This window comes from Mizuhopecten yessoensis, unplaced genomic scaffold, assembly GCF_002113885.1.
Source record: "Mizuhopecten yessoensis strain PY_sf001 unplaced genomic scaffold, ASM211388v2 scaffold1581, whole genome shotgun sequence".
Lineage (NCBI taxonomy): Eukaryota > Metazoa > Mollusca > Bivalvia > Pectinida > Pectinidae > Mizuhopecten > Mizuhopecten yessoensis.
This window is the reverse complement of record NW_018404118.1, coordinates 38,720-53,399: the sequence shown is the minus strand read 5'-3', so window position 1 is coordinate 53,399 and position 14,680 is coordinate 38,720.

The following is a 14,680-nucleotide window of genomic DNA, read 5'->3' as shown; positions in this document are numbered from 1 at the left end:
TAACACAGATATAAACACAGAACACAGGTAAACGTACAAAACACGCACTAAACTACATAACACAGATATACATTCAGAGCACAGGTAGACGCACAAAACACGCACTAAACGTACATAACACGGATATGAACACAGCACACAGGTAAAGCTACAAAACACGCACGAAACGTACATAACACAGATATATACACAGAACACAGGTAAACGTACAAAACACGCACTAAACGTACATAACACAGATATACAGACAGAACACAAGTACACGTACAAAACACGCACTAAACGTACATAACACAGATATATACACAGAACACAGGTAAACGTACAGAACACGCACTAAACGTACATAACACAGATATACACACAGAGCACAGGTAAACGCACAAAACACGCACCAAACGTACATAACACAGATATATACACATAATACAGGTAAACGCACAAAACACGCACTAAACGTACTTAACACAGATATACACACAGAACACAGGTAAACGTATAAAACACGCACTAAACGTACATAACACAGATATACACACAGAACACATGTAAACGTTCAAAACACGCACTAAACGTACATAATACAGATATACACACAGAGCACAGGTAAACGTACAAAACACGCACTAAACGTACATAACACAGATACACACACAGAGCACAGGTAAACTCACATAACATAAACACATGTACATAACTCACTGTAATATTTTAACATACACAGGTATTGTATTCGTACATGACCATTTGACACTGTCGTTAACTTGAACTGATGTACTTGTTACACTCCGACCTTGTCTGCTGTACTTAACATTGTGTAATGTGTTCGTCAGATTTAATTGTTTTTCCTTAATGATACGTTGAACTCTTTTACCAGTGTTTTGCTCGAAGCTATGAGATTACCATAAGAGTGAGGAAAACAGCCACTGTTTTTTACCTTGTGACGTCATGTATGATTGGTATTCATGACTTGTTGGAACAATTAATCAAAGCCACTTTAAAGATTTTACATGTATTCGTAATTAATATCTATACAATAAATGACTGCTGCTTGTCACTGTAGATTAGGCGGCGTCACACATAATGTTCTAAAACTTTTCATAACTAATTACATAGGAACTTAGAGTAACCAATTATGATATCCTAGATATTGGGACTTTCTTGTTATTATTTTGGAAATCTGTGACCGATATGATATTTCTTCTATAATCGACTGATTCAGAAAAATACAAATTAGTGAGTGAAGGTTTTCGGAGAGCAATACAATAGCGTAGAACACAGGTTGTTAATGACAGGTACAAATGTAACGTATTTTACATCAAAAAGTTTTTTTCAGTTTATACCAAAAATTCACATACGCCCTTAGTTATCACGAGGACATAAAAACCTAAACAACAAACAAACAAAAACACTTTATTGCAAAGTACATGTATGTTAGTCAGCAACAGCTTCATCAACACAATTCGTATAGGCACTGGCGAGATCGAGTGTGTATACCTATACCGTGATTGTCTCGACTTCACTAACAGGTACTTATCACGATCGAAGGGACTAAATTGTGACCTGCACTTTACATAGCATTGGAGATTATACTACTGATAAAATTCGTTTTTTTACCAAGCAGAGAGTGTGCTAAAAGTGGATAAGTGTTAAATTTACCTTATAATGTTAAAGCAAGCAAACAGGTTAGCTCAAAACATAATGCACTCGATTAACCTTCCTAATCTTCCTATTAATTACATGCATACCAGTCTTACATACTGTGAGATTATACGTCTATAGATGATCTGATATGTTTAAAATGGCGTTGAAGTTGCTGAAAGAAAATAAACCTCTATATAAAGAATAAAAATACATATGACACAGGTAGCAAAATGAAAAACACAGAGAGTTCCGAAATTTTTGTCGTAACTCCACTGTATTATTTGTCTAGGCCGGACGTTGACATTAGTGAATTCACATCAGTGTCGAAAAAATTAATGTTTCGTATACAATATGGAAGCAAGTGAGAATTATGTTTGGCGGTTTTCTAAATGAGTAAGTATAGCTACATCTATGAATGACATGCAAGTAGCCAGTTAAGTGTACTTTAGGAAGAATCATATAATAAACACGATAATTAATAAAGTTTGCATTCTGCAGTTGTTGGCGATTTAAAATATCTCAAGTCAGAAAAATTGACAAGAATAAATACAGATAATAATTATATCAGGAAGTTGACATCAGAGAAAAGATCCAAGTTAAACTTAAAAAATCTTAAATGCTTTAAAAAAAAAAATCGTTGTATGGTTGCTTTTAGCCCTTTTACACCGAATGACGACTTTGGGCCTCCCTTTAGCGTGTGCGACCATAAAACAGGACAGGCCGCTCATAGAAGGCCAAATGGTTACCAAGTTCGTTCAAAGATGGTACACAAGATGTTCAAACATCGCCATAAACGGCATGGTCGCTGTAAATGTTTGAACATGTTCAAAACAGTCGCACAAAGGTCGCCAAGGAGGTGGTTACTCAAAGGTGGCTCAAATGTGACAGAAGGGAGGCACAATCATTGCCGCGGTTGTAGAATGGATTCACAATGGTTGGCCAATGGTCAATTTTACCATCAATCTTGATGATGTCAAATAGGAGGCACAGAGGAAGCGCAATGGTTGGTCGGGGTAGCCTATGCACCTCATAATTTATACAGAGCACATTAAACACTAAAATTGAAATATTTATATTCTCTCTTTATTCCCTCGTAAACACTGAACCGACAGGGTGAAACACTTGTTAAGTCGTATGTATATAATGTTCATCCAAGTGGCAGGACCCGCCTTGTGAGCTGATGCTAATCCATGTGTATTAAACCATAGCTGTCAACCATCCTCCACACCACACGTCTGCCGTTAAAGTATTACTCCGGGGCAAAACGATCATAAGACGTCACTATGTACCATGGCCTAATCTTATTCCGATGTTTCTGTTGTTTCAATGTACGAATTAATTGCCGTATAACAGAATAATGACATTATTCAAGCTTATTTTGGTGATAAATCGTGACTTTCTGATGGATGTGACAGTTTTAGAGTTTTACGCTTATGTTAATTGAGGTTCATACTTTCTTCATAAGTAACGTTATAAGTCCGTGTTCTGGAGAGCACACTTAGACATATGCCCGTTGTATAAATATCAACTTATTAAAGATGGGTTCAAATTCATTTTCAGTAATATTGCGCTGCAAAAAATGGAGCCACCTGGTTTTGGTTTCCAAAACTATCTCCTCAAGCATGCCACTATCGTAGCCGAATTATAAAGTTAAGTTCCAAAATTTACACCCACAAAAAAACCGCAAAAACACCCAATTGAATTTCAGTCGTGCCGAAGTGTGTGTTTCCGACTTATCATTCCTGTGCACACGATTTCATCTCCGTTTGTTCAGACATTTTTGACTCTTTGGACTGGCCCAATGTTGGGCTGTCAAAGCCTCTCGACCCTGGCCCGATTGTTCAGGAATTTGGAGTTACCAATCCAGAACGCATGGAGTTCATGCTTTTGATATGAAATGAAAACAAAGTACATAAACATTTTTTCCGACCATTTCGAGGGTAATCCATATACGAAAATTTCGAAAAACGTTCATAACTTACTACAAATTGTTCATCTCAATCCTGAAAAACGTTCCTCTTCAGTAACCCGGAGATCCTCTTCTTTTCCTTAGTCTTTCATCTTAATAATACCAGCTGTTCCGACAATGTTATTTTAATAATACCAGCTGGGCCAACAATGTTATCTTAATAATACCAGCTGGACCAACAATGTTACCTTAATAATACTAGCTGGATGAACAATGTTATCTTAATCATACTAGCTGGATCAAAAATGTTATCTTAATAATACTAGCTGGACCAACAATGTTAGCTTAATAATACCAGCTGTTCTGACAATGTTATTTTAATAATACAAGCTGGGCAAACAATGTTATCTTAATGATACCAGCTGAGCCAACAATGCTATCTTAATAATACCAGTTTGGCCAACAATGTTATCTTAGTAATACCAGCTGGACCAACAATGTTATCTTAATAATACAAGCTGGGCTAACAATGTTATCTTAATCATACTAGCTGGATCAACAATGTTATCTTAATAATACAAGCTGGGCCAACAATGTTATCTTAATAATACCAGCTGGACCAACAACGTTATCTTAATAATACCAGCTTGGCCAACAATGTTATCTTAATAATAATAGCTGGGCCAACCAGGTTATCTTAATAATACCAGCTGGACCAACAATGTTATCTTAATAATACCAGCTTGGCCAACAATGTTATCTTAATAATACCAGCTGGGCCAACAAGGTTATCTTAATAATACCAGCTGGACCAACAATGTTATCATAATAAGTAATTTCAGTTATATATAGCACACTATTACAGTAATATCAGATAATGAAATTGAAACAGTTAAATTAATAGCATCGAGCAATTTTCTTTTAAACTTTGTTGCTAGATTTAATGAAATTATGAACATATAAAAAAAAAATCCGAATGTCAAGCGACAAGTCCAAATAAAAGCAAATCTAAATCACATGGTACCTCTAAATTCAAATCGTTTACTCGCTGAAAAATTATGTTTCTTTCAATACTATAACGGCGACATTGAAAGTTATAAGCATTTTCACAAATACGTCCACAAGTACATGTACAGCTAGGGGTTTCCACAAGGTTCACACGGAATACGTCATAATTTAAAGAACTGAAACGGTTTCTAAGCTTCGTGTGAATAACATTTAACCTACGGTCGCCATTACCAAAGTAAAAATTAAAAATGCCCGCCTTATCGACAGTCCACACAATTTCGTTCAATAATTTGAACAGCGTATTGTCGCGTGTTGATTGGCAAACAAAGTAGTACTTTGAAATTTTAACAAACACTTCAATTTTATTCCACAATTCAGTATCAATACAATTGCGTATGATATGTCTATAGGGTGATTTAAGTTTATCAATAGAAATCTGAGCTGAAAGCAGTAGAATCTATAACAGCCTCGTTATTTGACATGTCGTGATCAGAAACTGGGGAAACCGTGTCTGCGAGACGCGTGAAACTGATATCGTTTGAAGTGAGTGATCTTGCGACGGAGCATAGTTTTCGTTACAAATGTCTGAAATTTTTATTTGTGCTGTGACTCCTATATCAGTAGGTCTGTAACATATGTGTCAATAGGTCTATAGAATATGTGTATTTCAGACATTTGTAACGAACCCCTGTTGATCAGTGCAGTGTAACAGACGATATTTCTGATAAATTGCACGAGTGTTAAAATTGTTTCCATTGCCGGCATTAGTAATTTCAACCGATGTGCATTTTGTACGATAGTGCAGACCTTGGTCTTGATTTTGTTGTGATAAAAGTATTTTTTATTTACTTCTTTCTTTTGCACATAAATTTACAATGACATTGTCAAGTCTCATAATGACCAGCAATATTTCAGCAGCCGTCGTGTTTATTTACATATATTCACATGGATATTGTAGTTCCGGTCAGTGTTGTATTGATACGCTAAGAATTGTGTCTCGTGCTGCATGGTGATTAAAGTCCAATCAACGACACAGCTTTCAAAGAGGCTATATAGTGACAATGCCATGCAAATGTAAATATAAGGGGTTATCTCCCTTGTTCAATGAAAACCAATTTTGAAGAAAGCCGTCGGAGTGGAATCAGTGAGCATGTATAGACCTAAAAAAGGGAAGAGGGCAGTTGGTCGACCGGAGCAACCAGAGTCGGGATCGGGTCAGCCACAGCCAGTACAGAATGAGCTAGCAGCTGGGAATCAACCACATGTACATGTACAGAATGAACAGCCAGTACAGGAAGCGTCAGAATCTAAATTGGGTATGTCAGTACCAACCCCAATTACAAGTGTGAATGACAATTTGGGTCTGCATGTAGCAGTTAATGTCAAGCAAAAAAACACCAATGGTGATTATATTGAGCTTGCACTCTTGTTGTCTAACTCCATGGGGGAATCTGACCATGCCCACAGAATATCTTTGGTTGATGGAGAGTTGGTAATTAAACCCAAAACACAATCCCCAAAATTTTCTGATATCAGTAAATGTACAGATGCATTTATCATATACAAAAGTACCTACACATCTGTTCATCCTTAGCAATTGCATGGGCTGCTGTAACACATGCAGATTGTTCGCCTAGGTGCACAAATATGTGGTGGTACAGACTGGTTGAAATATGATGAGCAATATAGGCTTAGAAAGTCACATAAACCCCACGAAGCATGGCCATTATTGATTATGAATTGTACTTATTATGCGTGCAGCCACAGAGGCAGGCCTTGCCCCAGACACTGAATCAGAATCCCCAAAATGCTTTGATTTCAATTATAAGGGCAGTTGTGCACGCTCACAGTGTACCTACTCTCATAAATACATACAGTGTAATGGGGGCCATGCCAGTTTAAATTGCTTTAAGGCAAACAATAACAACCTCTATTCCTTTCGCTCAAAATCAAATACATACACCCCAAAACACAATAAGCAAAAGGGGACCCAAACAGGGTTTGTGGACAATGGGACCCCCCCCCCCCCCCCCCCCAAAAAAAACACCCCAGCTCTTAGTCACTGGGTTGCTAAGTACCCGAATGTGTCTGTTGGGAGGTATATTCTCCAAGGGTTTAAGCATGGCTTCAGACTTCATTATATCGGCTCAATGATCCCGAGGGAATCGAAAAAATTGAAATCGGCGTCCGTTTTTTTCAGTGCAGACATCTCAAAAAATTATGCAGGGAGTAGAACTAGGTAGAGTGGCAGGTCCGTTTGATGAAAAACCCATGGCTCAGTGGAATAGTTACCCCATAGGAATAGTTCCCAAAAAGAATGGGAAGTGGCGGCTAATAACACATCTTTCATGGCCATTAGGGAATAGTGTAAATAGTAATATTAACCCAAATATGGTTTCAGTGCAATATTTGTCATTTGATAAAGTGGTCAAGATAATAGCCGAGTTAGGCAAAGGTGCTTTGTTGGGGAAAATGAATATTAAGTCTGCCTTTCGTCCCCTTCCTATCCATCCAGCTGACTTTCCATTGTTAGGTTTTAAGTTTCAAGGCAAGTACTTTGTGGACAAATGTTTACCTATGGGTTGATCGGTGTCGTGGAGTTCATTTGAGAAGTTTTCATCTTTCATCTAGTGGATTGTAAAGGAGAAGTCTGGTGAACAAAGTTGAGATCATAATCTAGATGACTTCATATTTGCTGGGAAGGACTAAACAGATACATGTGCTAGGCTTATGTCCATTGTTCAGGAAATTTGTCAAGAGATTAGTATACCTGTTGCTGAGGAGAAATCTGAGGGTCCAACTACAACTTTGATATTCTTAGGTCTTGAAATTGCCACAATGGAAATGATTATTAGGGTCCCGCAGGAGAAAGTCGTGGTTCTAAGGACAGAGATTTTGAAGGTTTTAGGTAGTGGTAAAAATGTGAAAATTACAGGAACTACAATCTTTGGCTGGGATAGTGTCATTTTGTGCTAATGCTATACCAATAGCTAGAGCTTTTATTCAGCGTGTGTTTGACGTAATGTCAGACATAAAAAAACCACCTACCATAGAGTAAGAATATCTCCAGAAATTAGAGTTGACCTAGAAATGTGGTTGCTATTTTTAAATAAATTCAATGGCAAGTGTTATTTTCTGGAAAACTTCTGGAGTAGTAATGTAGATTTGGGACTATATACTGACAGTGCAGGAAACTGGGAGCTGGGTTTTGGTGCCTGTTGGGACAGTAATTGGATTGTATCCAAATGGCCAAGAGACTGGCAGCAAAAGTCTATTATATTGGCAGTCCAAACTTGGTCATCAGAGTTCAGGTCTAAGAAAATCAATTTCCACACAGACAATATTAGTTTAGTTACAATCTTGAATAAGAAAACATCCAAGCCACCTAGGGTTATGTCCTTGGTAAGGCCGCTATTAGTTCACTGCATGCACAACAGCGTTCAACTTAAGGCCACACATGTACCTGGGGTGCGTAACACAGCTGCTGATGCATTGTCTCGTTTTCAGTTCACAAGATTTCGAGAAATACGGCCTTGGGCAAACCAGGAGCCAGCAAAGATACCGGAGGGGTTCCTCTCAGCACTGTTGACAGTGAAGTCCACAGATTAGTTAAATTATCTGTTTCAAAAAACTCAAGTGGATCTTATGCAATGGCTTTGAAAAGTTTCCGACAGTTTCAGGAGGAATATTCGCTAGCTGTAACCTGGACCCCTCCCACACAACAAGTTATGCGTTATATTGCTTACATGTCTCGAAAAGGTTACTCATACTCCACAATTAAAACTTATCTTGCTGGTTTGAGTTTTAATTGCAAGATAGAAGGTCATGGTGACCCTACCCAACAGTTTATTATCAAAAAAACTACTAGAGGGAGTAAGGAGGGATAGTGTTGGGATTAGTGATGCCAGATTGCCTATCACGGTAGATCTTTTAGCTAGCATTATATCTGTACTACCAAAAATATGCAGTTCCCAATATGAGGTTGCCTTGTTTAGTTGTGCCTATTCATTAGCATTCTATGGTTGTTTTCGTGTAGGAGAAATCACTGTCAGTAGTAAGGACATGGCTTACAGGGTGTTAACAGTTTCAGGAAAGTGCGGCTACAGTACACCTATCTTCCTCAAAAACTGATCAGTATGGTAAAGGTGCTACTATCATTCTGCCCGGTAATGGTACCTATTACTGTCCCGTCGGTAATCTTCGCAGGTATCTGACCACATTAGGCCACATTTCCAAGGGTCCTTTACTTTGTCATTTTGGGGGCAGAGCTTTGACAAGATACCAGTTTTCTAGTGTCCTTTCTAAAGCATGCACTATCCTGGGCTGCAACAGCAGATTTTACAAATCACATTCATTCAGAATTGGTGCAACTACATCTGCCTCCCTATGTAATATGTCTCCTGAAGATATTATGGAATTTGGTAGGTGGAATTCCAATGCCTACAAAAGGTACATCAGAATTCCAACCCAACAATTAGTTGTTTAAGATTTGTAGGCACTACAGGGAAGGTCTGGATTCTAGGGTCATCCATCATCAAACACGCCTTTGTCCACAGTCGTGTTTGCCCAGGCGGGGTACACCTTGGGCTGTCTCGCATTGGATTAACACTGTGGTGGCAGTTCAAAGGAGGTATGGTCATTTCTGATGTAAAAAGTAAAATTAGGCACTTGAGGAAATTTGAAACTGACCAACCGTTAATTCTTGTCATACTCTGGGGGTAATGACATATGTTACACTGGGATTGGACACATTAGAATAAGATTAACACATTTATTGGATTTCCTGATGGTAGAGTTCCCAGGGACATTATTGGTCTGGTCGCATATTCTGCCACGACGGACTTGGAGGGGGGCCCAAAGTCAATCTGCACTGGAAAAAGTAAGAAAGAGATTGAACAGTGCAATCTCTGGACATATGATACAACATGGGCAAGCTGTGGTACATTATCCTGATTTGAAATTAGATGACCATTTTTTTTCATGCAGACGGGGTACACATGTCACCCCTGGGAAATGATATATTTCTTAACACTTTACAAGGTGCCTTAGAAAGTTTTAAAACAACAAGTAATCGGTTCTTCCCAAACATCTTTAGTTAACACTTGCATAATAAGTATAAACATAGGACAATGGCAACATGTTGGGATTTTGGTCACAGACTTGTACCGTGTAATGTGTCGCCTCCTCTAGATCTTCTGTCTTCGCTTGGCGGTGAACGAGTTTCATGTGGGTAACTCGTTCATATGGCAGATTTCGCGGTACAAGCTTTCATAAACTCATTCATTGATTATTGAGTTATTGATTTATAGTGATTGATTTATATTGATTATATTGATGTGAATCAGTTGATAACTGATTCCCAGTATCAACTGATCATTATTGTCATCTGATTGATCTGTAGTCAGCTGAAATCTGTTTCCATGGATCAGCTGATTAATTGATTTGAATTATATTGCTTAATTGGTTGAGAACTGTTTCCCAGAATCAATCAATTAAATTGTTGATTGAAATTGAAATTTATTGATGGCGTGCCATTATGGTCTATTGGCAGATCGGCCGCCATATCTATTCAATAAAGCTGTGACCATAAATCCAAATTAAGATTCTTTGTTATATGTGCATCTATTGATAACACGTTCAAAAACCTTGCCAACAGTAGACAAAAGAGAAATTGGTCGGTAATTTGAAGGAGAATGTCTATCATTTTTTTTGAATAATGGCATAACTTCTGCAAATTTCCACAATTTAGGATAAACAGCAGAGAGTAAAATATTAAATAGTAACTCAAGAGGTTTACAAATAGTGTGGTAAACATTCAGTATTTGTAGGACATCATTAATTTCATTGTAATTTAATTTAATTGAATCAAACGTTTTATTGGTTTTCGGCGCAATATCCGGAACCTGAACATAACGCTCATCAATACGAGTTGCATGTATACTACAGAAATATTCATTTAATAAGTTGGATTTACCTTCATCACTACTAATTACATTTTCAGTTACTGGATCTATGGTAGAGCATTTACATTATCTCCATGGATCAGTTCATACTCAGATGGACTAAATTTCGTATCAATTGTTCTCTTTCGGCGTTCGGACACTGGAGTATGAATATATGACATAGTGGTCAATATAATACGACAGCGTTACAGGTTGTCAATAGTGGAATGTACTCGCGTGTATAGTTCAAAGCAACAGGTGTATGAGTGACAGGTAATCGTCAGGTAAGATACTCACTCAACCATAACAAACAAATATTTCTCTGTTAATGTTTTTACATACATAGTTTCGACCAGAACAAAATTTCCAACGATAAAACGACAGTTATGCAAAGTAGACCAGCAGACCTTTCATCTCACCAAATCCAAAGTCTGTTTAACACATAAAAAGTGGTCAAACCCAACACAATCTTCTGATCAAAGGTATCAGCCGCCTGTCCTTGTCGCATTTTTTCGTCATAATGTCGACATTCTAGAATTAAAAGGTCGTAATTGACACTAACGACCTTTTTCACATTATTTTCATTTATCGAATAAATTATTGATAACGCACCTTTTCGGAAAATATCTTAGTTGTTGGTGTATTGTGTTGTTGGTGTATTATTTAAAAAGTAATTTAAACAAAACAAGGTTGTAACTTCTATGTAACTAACCATGCTGGTTTTTTTCAGAAATGAAAGTTCGTAAGTAACCGATTACCAGTATCAAAACGTCATACGTGACACTTCCGACCTTACCATTCCAATAACTAATGGAAACTATGCAGAAATAGCACATCGTGAATGTGACTTGCGACCTTTTCACGACGTTTAAACGATAGTTCCGGCATACGTTTTATAGTATATAGTGAATGCGATTAAGTTGGTATTTTCCTATCTTAAGTATGCTCATGCCAATAGATTTGCGCATATGGTCCGTTGAATCCTCAACCTTGAATTAGAATCCCTGATGTAAAAATAATGGGGCACATGCATTCCTGTTGTTAGAACGCTGCTCAAACCTGTTGTACAACAAGTGATGTATTACAAGCTATAAAAGGGACAAATTCAAATTGAATACGAGAATAGCAAATACATGTTGATCTTTAAAAAAAGCCGTGAAGGTTCGGGGACAGAACCTGCCCGCTGTAGCCCACTGCATGATCGTAAGAGGAGACTAATGTGGGATCACTGCAGAATCGGCGGATATTGTAGAAATAAAAAAATAGACCTGCTGTATTCCGCTGCATGTGAATCGTAAAAGGCGACTAATGTGGGGGAGGGGGCTGCAGAATCGGGTTTTCTTCCGTGTCTTCTACGGAGGGGACATGGAAGGGACCAACATTTATCTGTAGCCATCATTCCAACACTTCCGATCTTTTTCGTTTCCAATCTTCCCTGTCTTTCTTCCTTTCTATCTACTTAATATTTCTGTAGGTGTCTCCCAAGACACCCGTCCTCTTATATAACCATGGCTGCTGCGAGGACGTTAAACCACAAACAAACAAACCATTAATATAATCATGAAAGCAACGAGCATACAGAAATCTGTATTGTTTTTTTCCTGATTGACTGTGTTAATCCGTTTATATATTATTTATATGCGACGGAAACATATCAGCGAAGCGCTGCTGGATTTGATTAGTAAACACTCTGTCCACTTCCGGTGTTTCCCCATGCCTGAAAGCCTTCTGGAAAATTGAGGCCACATACGACCTACAAACAATAAAAATTAGCCATTTCGTTTTCCGTTTTACCGGTGAAATATAAGGGATTATTCACTTGATAAAAAGTATCATTATTGCAGTGGAGATATAAGACGATGTGAAGATATCACCTTTAGTATAATGTCAATCAGGACGGCACTTTCTATTCACTACGTAGATTTTCAGTTTGAAGTTCAGATGATCCGACAGTAGAATAAGCATTTGTTTTTATGCGCATCTGTAACATAAATTATATTATTTACATAACTACACAATTGCTACTTTTTAGCTCTGATTTGTACGGAGCCCCCGAAGGGACATGGTAAAACATTTACTAAACCGTGCGCACGGATTAACAAACCGTACGCACGGATTACCAAACCGTGCACACGGATTGACAAACCGTGCGCACAGATTACTAAACCGTGCGCACGGATTACCAAACCGTGCACCCGGATTACCAAACCGTGCACACGGATTAACAAACCGTGCACACGGATTACGAAGCCGTGCGCACGGATTACCAAACCGTGCACACGGATTACCAAACCGTGCACACGGATTAACAAACCGTGCGCACGGATTACAAAACCGTGCGCACGGATTGACAAACCATGCACACGAATTGACAAACCGTGCGCACGGATTGACAAACCGTGCACACGGATTAAAAAACCGTGCACACGGATTGCCAAACCGTGTGCACGGATTGCCAATCCGTGTGCACGGTTTGGTAATCCGTGCGCACGGTTTAGTAATCTGTGCGCACGGTTTGTCAATCCGTGTGCACGGTTTGGTAATCCGTGCGCACGGTTTGTTAATCCGTGCGCACGGGTTAGTAAATGTTTTACCATGTCCCTTCGGGGGCTCCGTAGATTTGTCATAAAATTCGCCAAATATTAAAAGGTCTTAAGACCGTTTTGTTTTATCTATTTCCCAGCTTTAAAAATACAAATTTGAAGTAATCCTAGCTGATATAACAAATTGGTTTAATTATAACAGACACCTTATTGAAATTTGGCCAAATCAATTGACTAATTGACCCTCTTTCCGTATACCAAACAGAAGGAACGCATTCGTTTTCTTATTATGAGAGGGTTCTTTTCAAAAAGAAGGGCAAACAGCTATATAAATACAAGGTTGTAAATAATTTTTGATCACATTTGGTGAAAAGCAACACAAAGGTTAAAAAAATGATTGAGTCATCCTGGTTGAGTTCTTTATAAAGTCCGGTAGCAAGACTTTCCATTAGTTAGCTGACTGTAGACATTCCTATGAGAAGAAACTGTGCCGACTTTTTCGGTTTCATACGAGGCTTAATTTATTTGATAAGCATTCAGGACAAAAAATAAACACAGCCAATTGCAAGTCTTTCAATTTAATATTCAAATATATCAACAATATGCTGTCTTTAAATAACACTTTTATTCACCGCGTCAATCTTATATACTGTACCTTCCTGAGCTTGAAATTAAGGACAGTACAGGCTACCTCAGTCACTTTCCTCGATCTTTACTCAAAACAAAATGAAAAGAGATTCTTAAAAGTACGCTTCGATTTTCCGATGTTATTTGTATTACACGTATGATGTTTTATGATGTTATTTTGATGTTCCGATTGTGATCTGTCTCTTTCTTGATAGTAACATCCATACATCCTATGTTGCCGTTGTATCCATCTGTATTCAAGAGTTTGTTGCAAATAGCATGACTCCATAACTTGAAGTCTTTAAAATCATGATAACCTAGATGTAGACTGCTGACCGACAAAGTTACAATACAGGGGTTACAAAGATGTAGCTTAATAAAGGCTATTGGCAAGTTTGTGTGATATGGAGGTCGATGTTGATTATGCTCATCAGTGTCGTTTTGTTGTCACGAACCCAGTTATCGCTTTGTGGACGTAGCATATCTTGGATTTGACCTTTATTTTATACGGAAGATACTGAACCTTCCGGAACACCTGGTCTTATTTTCATTCTATTTTCGCAAGTGTCTCCATGCCAATTTCAATTTTTGTCATCGTTTTTCGATTTTGAGTTCTCACTTTGTTTATGCTTTGGTGTTTTCTTTTTGTTATTTCAAGAACCTCTCTCTCATCAATAAGAATTTAACTTAAGTTTATAGATTTTTGGATAAAAATGAGAGATTATTCTTCAATAAAATCATTTCATAAATATTGTCGTCAGCGGATAATAATTTATTATTTAATGTATATTTAATCATAAAACGCACTGGTACACTTTTAATTGATCTTATTAAACTTAAAAACTGCTGTCGTTGAACTGGAAAAAATAGCATATTTTTCAGCAAATTGGTCGAGTGCCTTAACAAAATTTATATCCCAGCCACGCCCCTTGCCATACACGTACGTACAACTATATGGTTTTCAACGGGGAATCATTACAAATCTATAGCTATCGACACTGCACTGT